This window comes from Falco biarmicus, chromosome Z (genome assembly GCF_023638135.1).
Source record: "Falco biarmicus isolate bFalBia1 chromosome Z, bFalBia1.pri, whole genome shotgun sequence".
Taxonomy (NCBI): Eukaryota; Metazoa; Chordata; class Aves; order Falconiformes; family Falconidae; genus Falco; species Falco biarmicus.
This window is the reverse complement of record NC_079311.1, coordinates 11,722,607-11,742,991: the sequence shown is the minus strand read 5'-3', so window position 1 is coordinate 11,742,991 and position 20,385 is coordinate 11,722,607. Positions and strand designations below refer to the sequence as shown.

Here is a 20,385-nt window from a genome sequence, read left to right as displayed (position 1 = left end):
TCTGGACCTGCCTTACAAGTGGAAACGTCGTCTGTTTAGCAGGGCCCTAATTACCTGGTAAATTAACATCACATTGATTTATTTTTTTTTTTTTTTTCTTTCCTGAGTTTATTACCTACACTAGTATTCATACCTCTGTATTGCATTGAGGTAGGCTGCACAGACATACTGAGTGATACACAACTTTTCCTTTTGTAAAAGTACACACACACATGGACACTGCCCTGCCCTCAGCTGCAACAGACAAGGTGCTGCCTTCCACAACCTTCATGTAGCAGTACAAGGATTAACCTACATCATTGCAGCCAGCTACCTCCCCTTCCTTCCGTTTGGCTGGTAAAGACTGAAGCTGAATAGTAAAAGCACACATGGCCCACTCAGCAAGTGTACAAGTGCACATGGTCTGCACCTTTGTGTGACAGCATCTGTAAAGCCAGATGCAGCAAACTCTTTATTCTGTGTCCCCAAAATATCAATGCCTGGTTTTAAAATAAGGCACTTCACACTAAAGACAAAAAGCACAAGTAAGGCAGGCTGTTCTTTCCTTTTTTGTTTGAACACTCTGCCTGTTAATGTCTCCCCCACACCTCAGCGTACCTCCAAAAGTCTTCACAGCCTTCTCCACGGCATTAATAATTTGCTGTTCTTCCCTCACATTAACGACACATGGCAAAGCCTTTCCTCCAGCCGCTTCAACTGCACAATTAAAAAATTAAACATGTTAAAATTTGCTCTCGGGTGGAGCAAACAGCGTGAGCCTACTGAGAATCTCTCATTTGATGACATGCTTCAAGAAGACACTGAAAATCACACGCTCAAGTTGAAACCTTTTCACACACTGCAAAAAGAACAGGGAAGCCCAAAGCAAATCTCAACGCTGAGAATGTGTATGGGACACACATACATCTCAATTAACGTAGCATTTTCACATCTATATGCACGGGCATCTTCATTACAGTAATATTTTGATACCTCCCAGCAGTCCTGGGAGGCAAGAGAAGCACAAAACTGACTGTATTGAAGGTAAGTTGGAGCTGAGGGAGTCTACACAGGTTTCCACTCAGGTACAGCAATTAAACTAGGGCACACACCCAGCCCAGTACCTGAACCCTGTCCTCATTTGTTACAACTTACTCTCTGCTGCAGCAGTGTAGATAGTCCCTGGAAGAGTAGGATGGGGCTCAGCTGTCTTGGCAGCTATCACAATGTTGGCACCGTCCTTGGCAGCTTTCAAAGCAATGGCCTTGCCAATGCCCCGGCTTGCGCCTGTGATGAAGAGAGTGCATCCTGCTAATTTCCTAAAGGCAAAGGGGGAAGCGGAGGGTAAAGATGAGGAAGAAAGCAAAACCTGTACATCATTGACTTCTAACACTCTTTAAGGGCAAAAGTAATGAGCACAGTCTTCCAGCCAGGCAAACCCCTCCATCGATTTACCAAGAAGGCCCCCTAAACACAAAAGGAACGGCTACAGCCACAGCACAATACGGTTCCAGGGAAGGCAAGACCACTCCCTGAGTTTGCAAACGCTATCGAGCAAGAAGGTTGCGCAGGTCACCCAGTTACACTTCTCCCTGTTTGTAAAATGATCCAACACAGTGTTTGCAACAGAGCTGCTACCTTGTAAAAACAAATGCTGGTTTCTAATGAGACAGCGCACCTACGCAGCTCTCTGTACCTTACTGGTCACGGTCCTCTCAACACAAAAAGCGGCTGTCTCAACGCGGCGCGAAGTTCAAGTCCAGAGCCACAATGCCAATGCAGGGAGCCGCGCGCAAGTGCCAAACCCTTGATTTTCCAAAACGGCAATTACTTCCCTTAAAGGCTTTACGTTAAAGTCAACAGTTTCCCAGCAGCCACATTTAATCCAATGCCCCCTCCCCAGCCCCCCTCAATGGGCCCAATCCAAACCTCCTGAGAAACTTAACAAGTTTTAAGAGCGCCTGAAAGATGTCTGGCTTACACAAAGCATCACCGCATTTTTGAAAAGCAAAAGATCAACTCCAGTTTGAAGCATACTTGACAATAAAGCCTCTCGGACCACAGGTTTTCCGTCTGAAGGGACGTGCGATTCAGCGCTCTGCATAAAGCTTGTGCTGCTTTCCGTAACTCCATGGAAAAAGCCAAGAGGTTCAAGTTTCCAGCCCCAGTTAGAGAATGCATGTAAACCACGTGCCACAGCAACTTTGCTTTCCACTCGCATCACAAATGTTACACACCGGCCTCCGAGCCTGCAGTAGTTCTCCTTTCACTCTGGGCCAGACTTGACTTACTCCTCTTTCTCCAGGTCGGCTTTGTCCCTCCAATCCGAGAGCATCCCTCTCTAAAACACTGCCTAGGAGGGGCAGCGTTTGCTTTCAGAAGGCAGAAAACTGGGATGGGGCAGGGAGGGGGAGGGATCTTCCCCTGCAGTGGCAGGGTGAGGCATCCGCAGGGATGTCAATGGAGCTCTACAGCTGCCGTTTCAAACAGATTTTCCTCTGCAAAACTGGGTCCTGGAGAGGCACAGGAGAAAAAGTCTCACAACAGCACAGCAACTCACAAAAAGTGCTGCCAAGAGTCATAAAAGCTTCTGCTGCTTTTACTAACCAGGTGCTGGAATTTTAGCAGCGCGTGTAGCTTCAGAAAGGATCCAGTCAAACTGTTGGACTTCTGCACATCTCTGACCTGTGCTTCCTAAATGTGCACTGCTTTGCAGCAGAACGTGGTAGAAAAATAACCTGGTTTGTTTCTTTTCCCCTGATGTATATGGTCTTCTCTCAGTTAAAATCAACCATAATCTAATAATTTAATTAAGACACAGCATAGAACATCTGATGCAATTGCCCCTCTTAACTGAGTTTGGTCTGACTCTAGAAAAGGCTTTTATTGGTGAAATATTAGTTGGACAAGAGTTAATGTCACAACTTTCATAACGTTATATTGCTGCACTGGTTTGTAAGTGTGATTTCCACATTTCTCACTGTTCTAAACAGTTCTGAACCTTCTTTAGCAAAACTTTAAAATTAAGTCAGAAGATAGTAGATTAATCATGAAAGCAGAATTATCTATTAAGTTAATAATTATAATCAAGTCCTCAAAAAATACCTTTAAAAGTGGATTTCAATTAATCAGCCCCCTCCTTTTCAGCAAAGTGCTTCAATATTGTGAGATGTAGATAGGTAGATACAGATATATGGAAATACATTGTTAGACTGAGATATTTTAAGGGTATGAGACTTAATTGCAGAGTCTGGTTCAGCATTTTTAGCACACGAATAATACAAAATATATACCAAACATGGATTTCTAAAGAACTGGAACATCTTACTCTAGCAATATTTCTGTTTCCTGTGCACAGCCAGTTCCTTCTCTTTTTCTGATGATTCTGTTTCTTCTTCATAGGTAAGCTAAAGCCAATCATGGCTCTTATCTCAGGAAAATCAGGTGTTAAAGGTGACATAGTACTAGCAGTGAGTCTGGAAAAGATGCTGCCGCTTTTCATTTTCGAACATTAGTAGAACACTGGCCTTTCGTCTGTAACTACAATACTGTTTTAAAATGCCAGTCCTGATTTTACTTTGATGCAGTATAACTATCAATAAAATCCATAATTGTTAAAGAAGGCACAATTCAGTCTGATTGTGATGCCCACCACCAAAGACATTTTTCTTAATAACTTGTTGTAATGATTAAAAGAAAAATTATGTCCCAAAATTCTGATGTTTCAATGATAGTTTTTTTCATTTTCATGTCTTCCTCTAATTGCAAACTGTCCTCTGTTACTGTGAGATGTAGACCTAATAGAAATTTGCTTCTTATAATGTTGTCTTACCTTTGAATTACCTGATGTCTAATGAGATGCAAGTTCTGATCCCAGGATTGGGGAATGCACAACATGTTTCTGTAAAAGCTGAACTCAGCACTAACTTTTCCTCTGACTGGGAGACAAACAGCATTTTTCTCTCCTGTAGTGTTTCACAAAGCTTGTAGGAACTGACCATCTCTATCAGATACTATTAAAAAAGTCTAATAATCTCAAGCTATTGGAAAACACAATGTATGTGCTTGTGTGCAAAATAGTCACATAAATTTTGTTTCTTTAGGGATCCACCTTAAAATAATCTTCTGAAACCTACAGATACTAGAAAATGTTTTTCAATTGAACACACATATTCAAAGTACATTTCCAAACACTGTCTTGTAACACTACAAGAACTGAAACGAAGAACTTGGGTATAAGGAGAAAGGTTTAATTTCTTATGTATTTCATCATCAACCCCGTGCCTTTGCAGTTTTCCGTTCTGTGCAACTCTTTTACTGAAAAGTTTTTCAGGACTGTGAGGGTGGAGGGGAAAGGTGTGCAGCATCCAATTCAATATTAACTATGTCCTGGCACCTGGAGGAAGAGTCTGCATACTTGCTTCTTTGCCTGTGTCTATAGTTAATGCTGTGTGTTTCTTGTGTAATCAGTCATACTGCTCTTGCGCAGAATGGTTGGTAGTTGTGAATGTCATTTGGTGATGGACTGTGATGCCTGTGTAATCCTAGAGAAAGGTATAATCTTTAGAAGGAAAGTGCTTTTGTGGAGATGGATCCAGAGCAGCACAACCTGTCTCCAACTTGCCACTGTGTTTCTTCTCTGTCTGGTACATCAGTGGTGTTGCTTGCATGCTAGAAGAGTGAGAGCTCACCATGCTGCTCTGGGGGATGCTGGCTGCTGCTGGCAGCCAGATCAGGGCAGTGCCTGACCCCTGATGCAGTTGTATGAAAATTGCTTATGCCAGGGAGAGAAGGGCAGGCTACCACATCCCACACTTCGACTGGTATAAGCGGTAATGGATTCACACCCAACAGGACAAGCAATTCATTAACAAGAAGAAGGAAAACCAGAAAACTTGGACCTCTTGTTTTTCAGTTAAATGTATTTACACTATGCTACTTGACCCAGGATAAATGTGCATCCCACTGGCAGCATCATGAGCATGTGGCTAAGTATCCCGCTGCCTTCCCCTCAGATAAGGTGGCATGGGTGGGTATCTATGGTGATGCATCTCACCCCTCCCGGGGGCTGCTCTGCTATCTCAGGAATCCCTGTTTAGGCCTCAGCCCCTCTGTAATGAGTTAGCACTCAAGTGTCCCTCGATCATACTGGCATCTCTTGCATGGATGAGGTGCGGAATGGCACTGGCTGTACCAGAAACATTTCTTACCTGAACAGCACTACTGCCTGATGGCCTTGATCATCCTTTAACAAGCCCGGGGACATTCTTTATTATGGTTCCAAGTAGTAAAATACCACTGTCAATGGAATTTTTTTTAAAAATGTAATTTATTACTGACTCAGAATGTGGCCAGGATGGAAGATTACTGATGACTGAAGTCTCCAAACAAATAAACAGCAGTCCTAAGTGAGGCACTTTGAGCTCTCCTGGACTGCAGGACAGGGACACTTCTCAGAGTTCTCAAGCTCCCAAGTCTGCGATCCTAAGGAAAGTCCATTGCCAAAAGCTGATGGCAGGGCCTGGGCTGATATTCACAGAGAATCATAGAATGGTCAGGGTGGGAAGGGACCTCTGGAGATCATCTATTTCATTCATGCCTTTGATGGTGATTCTTTAAGCAACTTAACCTAAACCACTCGTTCGTGGCAGCATCTCACTGCTGTGCCTGTGGCACGGGATGGGTACTGTGGCACCTGGTGGCGCTGAGTGTTTGGGATATTTGATCCTTGCATTACGAACGTTCATATTATGCCATTGCTGGAGTTTCTGCCGTAAGCAGACATGGCTGAAAAACATGCCAGTTTGCTGTGCACTGTTAGGATGAGACCTGTAAAGGGGTGCTGTAATGGCAGAATGTGCATTATGCAGAGGATTTTTATATGAGGGCAGAAATGTGTTGCATTTTAATCTGTTGCTTAGTTCACAGCTTTTGAGGCCCATGAAAATGGACTAAACTAAACAAATTGTGACTATTCTGCTACTATGAGTAACTGGAGAGAAGGCTGCAGGTTCTTTGGGTGACACCTCCAACTGATAATAGAAAAAACTGCTCCAAGACCTATGTAGAACACAGACACCATCGGCATGCTGCTGGCAGTAGTGAGCCGGACCGATGGCTCACCGTGCCGCGAAGGAAATGTAAGCCTGTGCTTCGTGTGCCCAAGGGCTCTGGTTCCAGGTTCCAGGTCTTCTCTCCCACCTCTTCAGTGCAGTCTCAGCTCTTCTGCTGGTGTGTTCCCCCGTTTTGCGGGGGCTGGCAAGGACGCAGCTGCCGGGCGCCAGCAGAGGGAGCGCGGCCGGGCACCGCCGGGTGTTGCCGTGCGGTGCCGTGCCGTGCGGTGCCGCGTCGTGCCGTGCCGTGCCGTGCCGTGCGGTGCCGTGCCGTGCCGTGCCGTGCCGTGCCGTGCCGTGCCGTGCCGTGCCGTGTTGTGCCGTGCTGTGCGGCGCGGCGCGGTGCGGTGCTGTGCTGCCAGGCGCGCAGCCCGCTTGCTGGAGGGTACGGCTTGGTAACGTGCATCAGCATCTTCTCCTACTCTTAACAGGGTTCATCAGCGGGGTAGGATGGGATAAGCAGCTTTGTGGCAATAGCAAAATCTGTATCCGTGCCTTCCCTCGCATCTGGTACGAAGTCCCTGCACCAGGGTAGGAGGGAGGGTGTACCCCTCGGTGACAAAGCACCAGGACTTGTTATGCTTGCTCCACCAAAGTGATCAGGGAGACGTAATGCTTTGTTGTCAGGAAGGGTCTTGGTTTGGAAGAACATGAGCCTGAATGCTTAACACTGACAGAAAGTAAAACCACTGCATCTCAGCCCTTACAATGGAGTGTTGCTTAATCTTAGTTCTTCTCCTGTTCTATCCTAGAATAAGATGTTGCTTTACATAGTGAAGTTAAACAATATCTAAATATAACTAACCCAAGCAATAATACATAGAGTCAGTATTTTTTACTGGGGTGTAGCTGTTCCTCTGTAGCTCTGCTTCCCACCATTCCCACCGCAGGCTGATGCCAAAGGAAGAGGAGGGCACCTTGCCAACTGTATGGGGACAGTATGATCACACTTTTTGAGACAGGTTTACCTGTCTACCTGGTTTACAGTGTTTTATCAGTAGGGACCACGCACCAACTTGAAGTTACCATCGGGGAAAAAGAATGGAAAGAGAAGGAAGGGGGAAACTGCTCAGCAGCCAGCCAAGAAGCAAAGCAGTGGGGACCCTAGAAAAGTGTCCTTTCCAGTGTCAGCAAGCAGTGAGGAGGAGGGAGGTGACTATAACTATTCTTGTCAGGCTTTTTCCTCTGTTAACTCTGTGCTTGGCGTTAGGACCCAGACAAACTCCCTCTTGGTTGTTCCTGCGTATGTTGCTGTCAGGATCACATTTAATCAGTTGCAGGTGGTACATGCAGTCACTCCACTTTGCACATGTTTATGGCTGGTAATGCCTATGGGATATTTACATTACTATTATCTACTTTTCTATTTGCCAAGTATTGTTTTTCCCCTAATGTAAAGTTACAAAACAGGCAGGAAACACAGGGGCAAGAAAGCAGGGACTCTCAGTCTGTTATCAATTGCTTTCCATGCGAACCTATTAGAACACTGAGATCTGCAGGTGGAATGCCATGAGAATAACAGCACAAAGGCAACAGCATAGGAAGGAGAAGGGAGAAAGACTGAAACAGCAGTTCGGGTGGAAGGCTGCAAAGCTGCAAGTGAAAGGCTGGCCACAGAAGTGTGCACAGAAGGGCCTTGGCATTGCAAAGGTGAAGGCACTTGTGCACGTGTATGTGCAGCAGTTGCCATGTCTGGTATTTGCTGTACAGTGCTAAAAGAGGGTTCACACAATTAGATTGTGATGACAAGATTGGACTCAGACTTCCATACATGAGAACTTCAAAACCAAATAGGCAGGAAAGTGCTCATTGTTGTTTATGCATGGCATGGTTAAGCTCAAGGTCTATGGTTAAGCTCAGTCTCTACGCAAGACAAAAAAAAAAAAAAAAAGAGTTGTGTTAATTTTCTTCAATATGAGCTGTAATTTTAAGCATGTTTCCCTCTTCTTACTTTCTCCTGTTGACGGGAACCACATAGCATGAGCATCACTCTCAGAACATACCTTCCCATAATGGTCAGTTTTAGCAGCGTGGACGATAACTACCATAGCATTACCTCAGTTGTAATCTTGCTGATTACAACTATTGTACGTTGAGTATGTGTGAGATATGGTATTGGGAGACTAAATAGCATAAAGCCAGTGCACAGAATTCAGGTTTTTTTTCCTAGAAATATAATTTATACTCCATTAGAAAAAAAATTGTCCAGAAAGATGTTGTTAGCTTTTTCTTTATAAGCTAAGAGTTTACCGTTTCTGCTAAACAATTATAAAAGGGAATTTTGTCATCCAGACTTTACTGTAAAAGCAGCGTGCCCAAGGTCACATCTATTCACTGAAAATCAGGTCTCTCGAACTTCTAAGTTTACCTCAGGCAAAAACCTGAAGAAAGACAAGAGTAATGTGGGTGCCTCACCCAAAGCTGGGAGGAAACAAACCCAGCTGGCTCACTTGGTTATTTTCTTTGCCATAGTCCTGGCAAAGCTCCTGTGATGGTGACAGTTGTACATATCATAAGTAAACAATGACCCATCTTCATGTTTACCACCTTGGCTGATGTTATTTTCTTTTCTTTGAAGGAAAGGAGAGCCCTCAAACAAGAAGACTGTTGTCAACCTGTTACAGATGGGCAACTGCACCAAAGGCTGGAAATGGCCCCAGGATTTCTGTGGTGGAACTGAAAATCAGCCCCCGCATCAGTCCAGCTCCGTCACTGCAAAGCCCTTCCCCACCCTCCACCTTTTTGTGGTTGCACTGTGAGCTCTGTAAGGCATCCTGTAAAAAAGCAGGTCTGCCCTCACAGATCGTCATTGAGAGAGGGAAAAAAAAAGAACGTGCTGTGGGTCTGCTACAGCCTTCATATGTCGCTTGTAGAAAGCAACCCCTTTTCTGAACCCAGGAACGCACAGCTAGTAGTGTAAGTGGGTGAAAAGCATGACCCAGTTGCATTTGAAAGCCACTCTCTGTGTTGTAAAGCACATTAGGGAATAACTTGAGGTCATGGGCTAGAGACCAAAGCATTGCAATTTCTTAGACATAGAAACAGCCCATTGTCCTTATCCTATGTACAGAAATTACACACTGTACGTGCTTACTAATGTCAGTCAAATCTCCATCCTATAATTAGTGCATACTTATACTGCCAAGTCCCCTGCTTTCTTTCAAGTGGGTTTCTTGTTAAGCTGTTATTATACATTTTTACCATACTCATTATTAAGGCTTTTGTTTAAATTGCTGTGGTTTACCTGTGTATTTTTGTCACACAACAGCTGACACTCACCTGCTGTTGCCACAGGTATGTCCTGTTCCACCAAAACCCCAGGTTTCTCTACTATCATTATGAGTCTTCCCAAAACAATCAGGGAGCTTCTATCAAGTCAGAGGCAATGGAGAACTCTAGTCCCATCGTTTTCTGTCTCAATGCCTTCTTGCTGATGGCTGCTCTATGTTTTTTATTTTCCAGGTTAGTCTTTTTTTGCCTGTAAGACATTCACATTATTCAACTAAAGCAGAAGTAATGTTCAATATGGAAAGAAGCTCATTCTTTACATTTTCAAAACATTTTTGTAAGAGCTCTGTCTCGCAAGCAAACATGGAAGAAATCAGAAGCTTTTCTGTATTGTAGTTCATATTCTGTCTGATCTACACACAGAGAGCACTGTCAACCTCATTTGTCCTTCCATGAGAAAAAGAGACTGGAACTGCTTCATTTGTGTAGTAAGGTGTAATGAGTGCTGAAAATGAGACTTCTCGGACTCCCTGGAGCTGTATCAGACAAGAGGAATCTGGAAAGCAAATTAAATTAAAATCCACAGGAATTTCATACAAAGCAGAGTTGTGTGGTGACAACTCTGAAAATGCATAGACTGGATTCTCAAGGTTATTTCAGGCCTCTGGTGAAGTAGCATAGGACTTTCAAAAGCACCTTGGGGGCTGATCTTCATATGCCTTTTCCTGTGTGACTGCTAACTGTTGGTTGCAGTCTAGTAACAAATCTCTCAAGGGAAGGGCCAGCAGGAAGTGATTTCTGCTCTGATATGCTCAGGTGTGGATGTGAAATAGCTTTGTGACACCCATAGTGACAGGATTTGTCTGCAGTGTTTTCTGCAGCATCATGCACATGTGAGGGAAAAGTGGCTGCCGAACATGACAGCTTGAGGTCTTGGTCAGGAGAAAACTAACAGGTACCTCTGTCAGGTTGTTAGTGGCTCCAGATGGGGCAAGAAGAAAATTGAGAGCTCTTCCTGGGTAATACCATCTTTCTGTAGGAGTTGTAAGCTGGTATCTCTTTTGCATTTCATCAGTACACATTCTTATTCACTCAGATTGTAACTCTGACTTGAAACTAGGCATTTTGCCTTTTTTTTTTTTTTTTTTTTTTTTAAAGTTGATGGCTGACTGCAATGCTAACAAACCCAGTCACTGTGAGTCGGGTGCTTTTCTACTTAGGAAAAAAGCTCAGAACACTTCTTGCCTGCCCACCCCTTCTAATTCAGCCTGGTGTTTCCCACAGGACCAGAAAGACGTCCGCTTGAGCACTTGCATAAGTCTGCCCTGCGCCAGTCAGGCAGAGCAGTATTTGCAACACCTAACTATAGCAATCTACTGCAGGCGGCTGGAGCAAAAGACCACTCTCCTCAAGCCTCCCTGTTCGAATCAGGCCCCTTGTGGGCTTGTGTGCCTTGCTATTGACAGAGAAGGGAGCATGTCTTCCACTCTTGTGGATCCCTTTATCTCTCTATGCTGTGGTTTCTGACCTGTGGAGCAGGGATGTAGGGTCAGCATTACAAGCAGGATTACAAGTGAAGTACTGTCAAGCAAGGTGCAACCAGATGCTGTGGTGAAGGGCTGTCAGAGCAGAAGGACCATGGTTTACCAAAGATGAATTTGTTCTGAAATCATCTCCAGAAGTAAAAAAGATCTTAGAGAAACATGCAGGCCCCCCCCCGGGTACTTTTTGGACTGGCAGGGAAGTGTAGTATAAATGAACTGGCAGTGCTTTGCTTTGAAATATTGTGTGTATTTAATTACAGATGTTCCAGGAATATGGATATGATGCTTCACAGGCTCTGCTTTTAAAAACCTTCCTTACATAAAAAGAAGGTGTGGGGGAGAAGTTGCCTGGTTGCTCTTTCTCTTTAAGGATCACTCGCACAAATGGATCATGTTGTGATGCTGCTTTGCCATGCCTTGGTAAATGAACTGACCTTTCAAACATTAAATTTCCAATGTTTTATACAGGAAACCTGAAAGAAATTCCACAAACATGTTAGTCGCTGCTATATTCGGTTCTCTTTATAATCAATTTTCCAAGGAACTTCCTGATAGCAGCATCCCTGTCCTGTCCTGTGCTTTACTCCCTGACAGTGCCAGACAGCTGGTGTCCACAGAGGTGCTCTCAGCCCACTTGATAGTTTTTATTCTGGTCCTGCCTACACCAGTGTAGCTCTTCTACCCTGTTACTGAAAATGCAGGGATACAAAGCCCTCCCCACAGGCCATAAAGAAGGACTCTGCCTTCTTATTCACTAACCCCCAGCATTGCAGAAGTGTTGTAATACCCCATCTCCACTTGTCATACCAGTTGTCTGCAAGTCAGACCACTTGTCTTTCTGCTATTAGGGAGGAAACTGCCACCCACATTGCTGTCCTTGACTTCCAGTCTTCATGGCTGGGTGTCTGGAAGGTGTACCTGTCCCACAGACCCACCTCTCACTCTGCCCTTCCAAAGCATTGATGTCCCACCAGGGAACCCACACCCCTTGTCCAGCCCACTAATACCGACTTGCAAATGCCTGTCTCTCACCAAGCCCTTTCACCCAAAGAGGTGTGTAATCAAAGGCTGAGTGGGTCTACTTCATGTTTAGTCCTCTGAGAGGGGACCGCAGGACAGCTCCAGAATGAGACACTGATGTTTGGGCTGGGAAGCTGGCTCCCCAGCTTGTATCTTTTCTGTGCTTGTATCTTTGATGCATCTGGAGGGATTCCCAGTGAAGATCCAGCTGTCTGCCTGCATACTGGGTGGCTGACTAAAACAGGGTCCTTCCAAGTGGTACAAAGGAGGCAGTGTGGGACACCACAAGGCTCTGCCAAGCACTGCAGCTCTTCTGGGACCTTCTGGGGCCTCCCAGATATTACTCTGTCCATGCTCCAGCTGATGGGGTCAAATCTTGCTTGGGTCACAGCACGTGAAGTCTAAAAATGAATTTATTTTTTTTTTTAACTTACGCTGCTGTCTCGAGGGGCTGCCTTTTTCAACAAGCTACTGACTGTGCAAGGAATTTTTCCTGACTCAAAAGTTGTTCTAGCTTAACTTCTTGCAGCAGCTAGTTTGGTCAGGCACACGCTCCTCTGAGGAACTTACCTTTGAAAAACACAGCAGAGTATTCCTACTGTGATGAGACACTGGTTTGTGATCTGCATTTGGCTGGCTCCAGCCATGATCAGCAGACCTTGGATGAGACATGCCCATGGGAACTTGTGGTGAAGTGATGAAAAAGCCTGCTGTGGCAGTGGCCTGATACTGCCTCCGTTCCTGTGGTGCAGCCAGTCTTGATCAAAACCTATGTGTGGTCAAGAGCATCATTCTTGGCCTTTCACTCTCATCCCAGCTGCTCTTGTGCTAGGTCTTTAGCATATGGCCAGCCTTTTGCTTAAAACAGAAGTATTTTCTGATCACCCTTTTCTCCCTCCCAGCTCGTTCAGCACCTCCCAGAGCAGTTTCCCTTCTGCTGGGAGTGCTGGGGGAATTTCACAGGGGTGCTGCTTTCCCTTTGTGTTACAGCTGGCAAAGCTTTTAGCATGGGGTCAGGTTCACAACCACTGGTGAGGGCTGGCGGAGAGCATATGTATGTGCTGGCAGACCCTGCACAGCTGGGCAGGAGCAAACAAGCACAGCTGGGGCACAAACTGTAGGGATGTGACTCATTCATTGCTTCCTTGCAGCCTGGGTCAAATGCAGGGCAGAGCTGGGCAGGAGAAACAAACCTCTCAGCATGAATCCCAGCTCACTTGCCAGTCCTGCACAAATGGGGAACAGGCCCTTGCCTGTGCCACTGATATGAGTTGGTACCCATCTTTTCTCACTGCGAACTTCCCTGGGAAAAGCCAAGCTCTGCTCTGTTACTGCTTGAACAACGCGGTGCTGGAGGGATGCTGAGGAAGCTGAGGAGGTTCACAATGAAGCCATGCAGTCACTGGGTGTCTGTGAGTTTTCTATGAGGTGGTGGCACTGATGTAGCTGTAACTCTCCATGACCATGGGACCTCTCTTCAAGCATAGTCAGGTGTTTCCAAAGAGGAGGGCAGCAATTCCTTTCCCTTCTGTTTGGCAACTTACACATCCTATTTTACAGCCTGCTGGCCCAGCTGGTCTTTCCTGGTGGAAGACTCAGTTCTTGTATCTGGGACACTTTAGCCATTGCGCACTTGTTTTGGCCTGCTGGTGGCACTGGTGTTGCTGGGATAGCAGGTAATCCAGCAAACTGTCCATCAGTTCAAGAAGGGAGAGCATGAGCTCCCACTGAGCACCAGGAGCAGTTTTCTTAACACTGGGGCCTGGAGTGAGCAAATCCTCCCTTGTCATACAGCCTGACAGGGCTGATAAATGGTCATAGCACAGATGGGTAAACAGAGGTTAGTGAGTTGCCTGAGGTCACAGAAGCCAAGTTTATGTTAGGTCTGGGATAAGGATGTAGTACACCTTCTTCCTCAGCCCACTGCATTAATGACAGAACCCTGCTGCCCCATCTGAGTGTGTGGACCATCTACGAAGAGATGCTTAGCACCTCTGGCAGGTGTCCATGCCAACAGTCAGAGCTCTGCCTCGATGTGTTTTATGCCAAGTAAGGAGCAAGAGGAGAAATAACCAGCTATAACGCCACCTCACTGTGGCAGTCCCGTGGCTGCGCAGAGGCAGGGCAGTCTGCCTGCCCACCCCACAGTGGCCAGCACAGTCCTGTCAAGCCAACACCAGCAGCTCTCCCTCCCAGAGAAAACATTGCTTTGCCAGGAACATTGGTGCACACTGCTCACTGCCCTTCCAGTGCAGTTACTAATACAGGCAGTGACCTAAAAGGAATTAATCTAAAACTGCAGTTCTGCATTGAAGTGCTGGTGACATTATTGGGCTAGCTGAGCTCTTTGGTAGTGCATACGATATGAACCAGAAACCTCTGATGCAATTACAAGCCTGTGTACAACACTGTGATGATAATAGGGCACAACAGCCAAGCAACCATGTCGTAGGTTGAAGAAGCATTTTCAAACCCTCTTTTTAATTAGTGACTGCAGACACAGCATTGACCTGGGGCTGCTCCTAACAATAAAGAAGTGACAAAGGGGTAGAAAGAGGCGGGAGGAGAAGGTGGGAGGAGGGCATGTTTGGAGTCCACTTTGTCCTGTTGCCACAGATATGAGAGGAAAAAAGCAAAGAAAAAATGCAAAGGAGTGGGGAGAAAGGAAGGAGGTACCAGAAATGAGGATGAAAAAGCCATATGACAGGTAATGGCTTTCAAACTGTGACTTGTGGACTGCTTCCAAGTGCTCTGCAAAGTCAACTGCAAAAAATAAATTCATGTGCAATTCAGCAGTCTACACAGAAGCTATGGCCAGCAATGTCAGCTCCTCTGCTGCAGAAGGGAGGTGAACAGCCTGACTGCACATGAAGTACCTGGTTTTAAGGCCCCCAAAGATGCAGAATGTTTGTTTAGAAGGCAGTTCTCCTCTGGAGGAATTCCTTATTGCCATTATTTGTGAAAATTTAACTATTTGATCTTGAAAAGAGCTCAGCAGCCCCAGCTTGGAGCACTGGTTTGAACCATATGACCCATGCAGCTTCTTCCCAGGTGTATTTGATGGCCTGAGGGGTGCTGTGGGGTCATACCCCTGAAGAGCAGCCCAGACTAGCCCCTGGCAGGAGCCTGGGGACACAGCAGAGTTCGGGAAGGTGCTAGTCTTGTCCTCAGTATTGTCAGTGCTTTGGCTCCATGTCCCTGCACTAAAAGCAAGATGTGGGAGCAGGGTGTTGCGTGTTTGATCATTACACATGGAGGCAGACTCTCCCTTTACTCCCCGGAGTAATTCCTTCTTCCATTTAGCGTTCTCCATCTTTAGGAGTCTAAGCACCGAACCCTTAAACTCTGCTGAGATGCAATGACATGACAATAACATCTTACTGAAAATAACAAGAGCAGAAGGGATGGCAATCTTCCCCCGGCGAGGTTAACACTGCTACCAAATTCCCCTGCTGCATCACAGGCAAACCCAGAAAGAGCATTAATTTTGGCACAAATACAGTTCCAGATTGCCTCCATTATACTCTTGTGTAAGCATTGTTGCCATTGTAGCTAGCAGCATGTGTTAGCCCTTTCAAGTTTTGCAAATGTTGGCATAGGGAAGATAAGGAAAGGAAACCTCTGGGGCATGGAGCAGCCGGCTTGGAAGGCTGATACTCTCCCAGCAGCAGCCAGGCCCGTGTCCTTCTGGAGTGATGCAACAAGGCAGGGAAAAAAGCCCAACCGACGAGGTGAGTGGAGTTTGCTTTGGCATGCGCCTCGCTTATTGTGGGAGAACCAACACCCAGAGAAAATGCTGCAAGCGCATGATGAGGTCTCCCATGATTAATTGCAAAAAAATCCCAGTATGAGTAATGGTGCTGTTGAGCTCTGTAGTGGCAGACAAATCAAGGAAATTGCAGTTCTCACAACAGATAAATGGTGATTTTTATTGCCCTACATGCAGTTGTAGGGGGGGTGCACATATACATGTACATATATATGTACCCCGCGTAGACTGATGTACACACATGGCACGACACTATACCTATGATCTCATGCAAAAAAGTGAAGTGACAGTAAATTGTGTCTCTGCATCTGCACAAAACAACTGAGCAGCAGTCATTTGGACACGGCTGCTCTAACTCAGCCGGTGTTAAGCCAACAGACCCTCATCCAGAACAACCGGAATTAGTGTTTCAATGTCAGTTGAGAACCCGGTCCTCGGTATTAGCGAGGCAGCCCCGCTTGTGCGCACGCGTTTCTCTCCTTGTTTTTAAAGGTAACGCTCCCACCCATGGCGGTGCAGTCAGAGCCGCTCTCCCGCACGGCGACCACCGCCGCCCAGGGCCGCCCCCCGCCCTGCGCCACGCCGTGCGGCGCGGAGCCGCCAGCGCCCGGCTCGCAGCGCGCCCGCCCCTGCGGCGACACGGCAGCGGGCGGGCTGCCCCGGGCCGGGGCCGGTGTGCGGGGCGGCGGGCGCGGGCGTGCCATTGCACACTTCCTGCGGTGTGTGTGACCAGCGCCGGTTTCCGGTAGCTGACAGGAGCCGGAGCCCGCCGCTGCCTCCTCCGGCGCGGAGTACCACCGCGCAGGGCAGCGCACACACGCGCACAAGCGCGCGGGGGGGGGGGGGGGGGGGCGGAGGAGGAGGGGGAGGAGGAGGAGGAGGAGGAAGAGGGCGGAGGGACCCAAGCAGCCCCCCCTCCCCAGCCCCCGAGCAATACCACAGTAACCCTCCCATGCAATACAGGCGATATCGCACTGCCCCCCCGCCCGCGCTCCCGCAGACAGGCACCTGCAGGTAGGTGACGCGCCGGGCTGCGCCGCGGGTGCGGGTGCGGGTGCGCATCCAGCGCTGCCCCCGCGGGGGCGGCCGGTGTGCCCGTGTCTCCCTTTGTGCGCAGCGCGGGGCTCTCCGGGAAGCTTCCCCGGGCAGACACAGCCCCCCGCCCGGGGCAGCGTGCAGTGTGGCAGGGGTAGGTGCCCCCCTCGCCCGCTACACGGGAGGTGCTCGTACAAGGGGCGAGGGGGGGGGGGGGGGGGGCGGCAGGGGCAGGAGTGGCAGGAGGGTTCGGGGTTTGGCAGGGTATAGGGAAGGGGGTGACCCCTCCACCCCCCGTTGCACCCTCTTGCAAAAAGAAAAGCGAGCCTTCCTGCCCGCTCTCCGGGCTGAAAGAGAGGTGGGAGGGGGCAGCTGGGGGGGCTAGCGTTTGGGGACCCCGCGGTCTGGTGGCCGCACCGAGCGGGAGGCAGAAGAGCAGCGCCTGGCACTATGGTTTGCTCCCCTCCCCCCGCCCCCTCCGCCCCCTCCCGCAGGAGGGCAGGGGGCGCCGAGGTGGGGGTCTCCCTCACCCTCAGCCCGAGCAGGCAGTGGGGTGCGCACTGGGGAAGGCAGCCCCTCGCAAACTTGGCTTGTCAACCAGACAAGGCAGGAGCGGTAAGGGAACCCAGAAAACTGTGGAACAAGCATGGAAAAGATGGTGAAGTGCAAAGGAAAAGAGTGAGAACGGTGGGGAGATAACACTGAGCCTTCCACAATTTAATTCTGGCCGTCAGAAACAGAGCCACTCTGCAACCAAAGGGGTAACTGTGACACATACGTTAAAACTCACCTTCCATCTACAGTATTAACGGTTATAAATATCCCCTGAACGCAGCTGGTTATTCAGTAGTACTAGGTTAGAGTAAGGCTGTTTCCATTTGAGTGAATGAAGATCTGTCACAGAAACAAAACAATACACTGGGTAAAAATTGAGGTCCCCTGGCTTTCAACGTTTGAATTGTTAATCCATGAAGTTTGCTTTTCCCTGCCTTCTCCACCATTCCCCCACTATCCTTTTCGGAAATACAGCCTCTGCAAGTAGTGCTGCAAAGCTAAATCTGCGATAGATGCTAAAGCTTGACCGTGAACTGCCGGGAACAGCAATGTTTTTTCCTTTTTTTTTTTTTTTTTTTTCTTCTGTTGATTTGCAGATAAATGAATACTTCTTTAAACAGAGTAACCCCAAAAGGTCTTTTCAGGTCAAGAGTGACCAGTTCCTGTTCTCCCGCGGCTGCTCCGGTTCACCTCCCCGTAACTCGGAGCTCACACCGAGAGGGCTGTACCCACGTGGTACCGCAATTAACCTAATTACCCCCGCCAGCACGGTGCCGCGGCTGCAGCCTGCCCCACGGCGCTGGGACCCTTCCAGCTGACAGGGCTCACCGGGAGCCGGGTAGAATGGCCTTGGGGTGTCAGGTCTGCCAGTTGTCTCAGGATGACTTTTCCAACGTGACTTCAAGCTTGGCAGAGCCTATTTTTTGTCCACTTCTAAGGCCATACAGAAGTAACAAGTCGTAAGTCACAGGGTTTATGCTGTCACTTGCTGCTCTGTGCTGAGCCTGGCATGCGACCTGGCTGAGCGATAACCACTGTCCCTCTTGCTCATCCACCTGCGGCTTTCAGCAGAAAGCTGCTCTTCAGCCATGTGCTCCAGTTCGTTAGCTCTTTGAAATCCTTTCTAGCTAAAGTAACAAACTGACCCGATAGTTTAAAAACTCTTGCACCCAACAGAGATAAGAATTGGCAAAAAGATACAGTCTGAACGAAGTATTAACAGAAAGTGTTCAGGGGATAACAGATGGACAATGCGGCACAAAGCTGCTTGTGAGAGACGGTGGAGTTACTCTTTCTGGTGTTGCCAGTAACTCGTCTCAAGAATGTAACATAGGTCTTCTTTGTATGCCACTAAAATAGCTAGGTTTTCACGAGGTAACTTAACACTTGTGGAGAAACTGTAACAGCTCAAGTACTTCTCTAGCCATTGTTAGCCAGCTGGTGGTTTGTTTGGTTTGGTTTTTAAGCAAATATATATTGATGTTGTTCCTGTGCTGATACATCTGTGTGCTGGTAGTCTCTGTACTACACCAGGAAGTTTCCTACAACTGAACTTACTGAAAGTTTCAGAAGGACAGTATAATTCTGTTTCATTCACACAATGATAACGAGTTTATAGTCACTGAGTTTCCAAAGCAGTAGCAGTTTGCTTTGTTAGCAGTTCAACCCGCAGTTGCCAGGTGCTGCTTCATTAAGTGGCCACCGAACCTTGCCTTGGTGCCAGTTTGACTGGGCTGTTGTGTGTTCACACACTCCAGGTCAACAGACACTCTGGGAGTTTCAGCAGTGTCACCTTTCACTGTATTCAGTCTCACGACCTTATGCCTCTCTGCCTTTCTTCCCTGATAATTATAAAATGCAGACAGAAGAGGTCTGAAGGTCTGAAGTGTAGGCAGACCTGTAATTCCAGCCTCGGCACTCATTTCTACAGTGCCGCTGTTTTTCCACATCTGCGCTCTGGGAGTGATAATGCATCCATGCATCCATTCACAGCTCACAGAGGTGGTGTGAAAATTAACTGCTGTTTGTAAGGCACTTCACAGAAACGTATATGGCAATTAGTCCTCTCGAGGTTTGTACCCGGTAATTCAAGTGTAACTAGCTGAACATAAGGCTCTGCTTTCAAGGGTTGTTGCTACACACCTTTCTGCAAAGTCAAATGGGGTGAGATGAAGGTTAATGACTTAAAGTAGTGCAAATTTTTATCAGCTTTTCTGGTTCCTTTTCTGTGAAAAGTATTCAAAGAGGAGCGTTAGATTCAGTCACATCTTTCTGTGACGGACCTGCATAGTAGCTCAGAGGAACTTGAAAGTCTTACAACTTAGTACAATTAATAATGAAGAAGACCCGTGGAGCACGACTGCTTCATCTTCAGTTGCTTGACCTTGGCCCTGATTTGTTGATTTATGAACTTCATTTACTTGCAGGGTTAGTGAATTCTCTTGCAAGACAGAAATTACAGTGTGCCAGCCCTCTCCTGTCTCCGTGGTAACAAGTACACTGCACAGATTCCTTAACGAGACCCCTGGCTGGCCACTGATTATGTTTTTGTGGTTTGGTAATTCTGGGCCCTTAAGTAAGTAAAAGGTCTTGTTCATGACTGTCCAAACTTGAGCAGTCGAAATGGAAACAGAAATAAAATAATAGATGCCTTCAGCACAGTGAGAATGTATTGTAATTTAGCCTCAGTCGCACGTACACGGATGGGATATAAGCGGGTAACTATTGAGTATTTTTGTTTTCTTCTGGGAAGGGTATGGTGAAAAGGATGTATCCCAGATCTTGGGTGTAGTTTGAGCTTTGTGTACCTCTTCTGTGGCTGACTGATCTATGTGTAAAATAGTAAGTTATTTTGTGTCATCTGGGGGCTATTCTCAATTACAGGTGTTTCCCACATTTTCTGGTCTGGCAGTTTTTATCACAGTCGTCGTATTGCTGGAGAGTTCCTTCATATTGCTCCATTCCCATTTCTTATTTATTGTTTAGCAACAGGCAGGATCCAGAAGCTTCTGTTCACTTGACTGGTGTTAGCTCAGAGACACCGCATGAGTCCTGTTGGACCCAGGCACCTTAGGGTTTTAGGCTTGTGAAAACTTACAGGAATGGAAGTTTTCTTGTCACAGTGTTAGATTCATGGTATTCA

General features: G+C 47.2%; 2 protein-coding genes and 1 long non-coding RNA gene across 3 annotated transcripts in view; 2 read left to right on the top strand and 1 right to left on the bottom strand.

The window, feature by feature from the left end:
• The window catches only part of INIP (INTS3 and NABP interacting protein), a 231,057-nt gene that overhangs the window by 102,509 nt on the left and 108,163 nt on the right, over nt 1–20,385 (bottom strand). The gene's annotated exons all lie outside the window — the stretch shown is intronic.
• On the top strand, nt 1,136–10,462 carry LOC130142271 (uncharacterized). The gene is made up of 2 exons (XR_008819342.1): nt 1,136–6,119; nt 8,671–10,462. It is a non-coding gene; the product is annotated as an uncharacterized LOC130142271 (long non-coding RNA).
• The window catches only part of KIAA1958 (KIAA1958 ortholog), a 73,065-nt gene continuing 69,244 nt past the window's right edge, over nt 16,565–20,385 (top strand). Inside the window, exon 1 of the mRNA XM_056323821.1 lies at nt 16,565–16,667. The gene's annotated coding sequence lies outside the window, so the exon portion shown is untranslated. The remainder of the gene's footprint in view (nt 16,668–20,385) is intronic.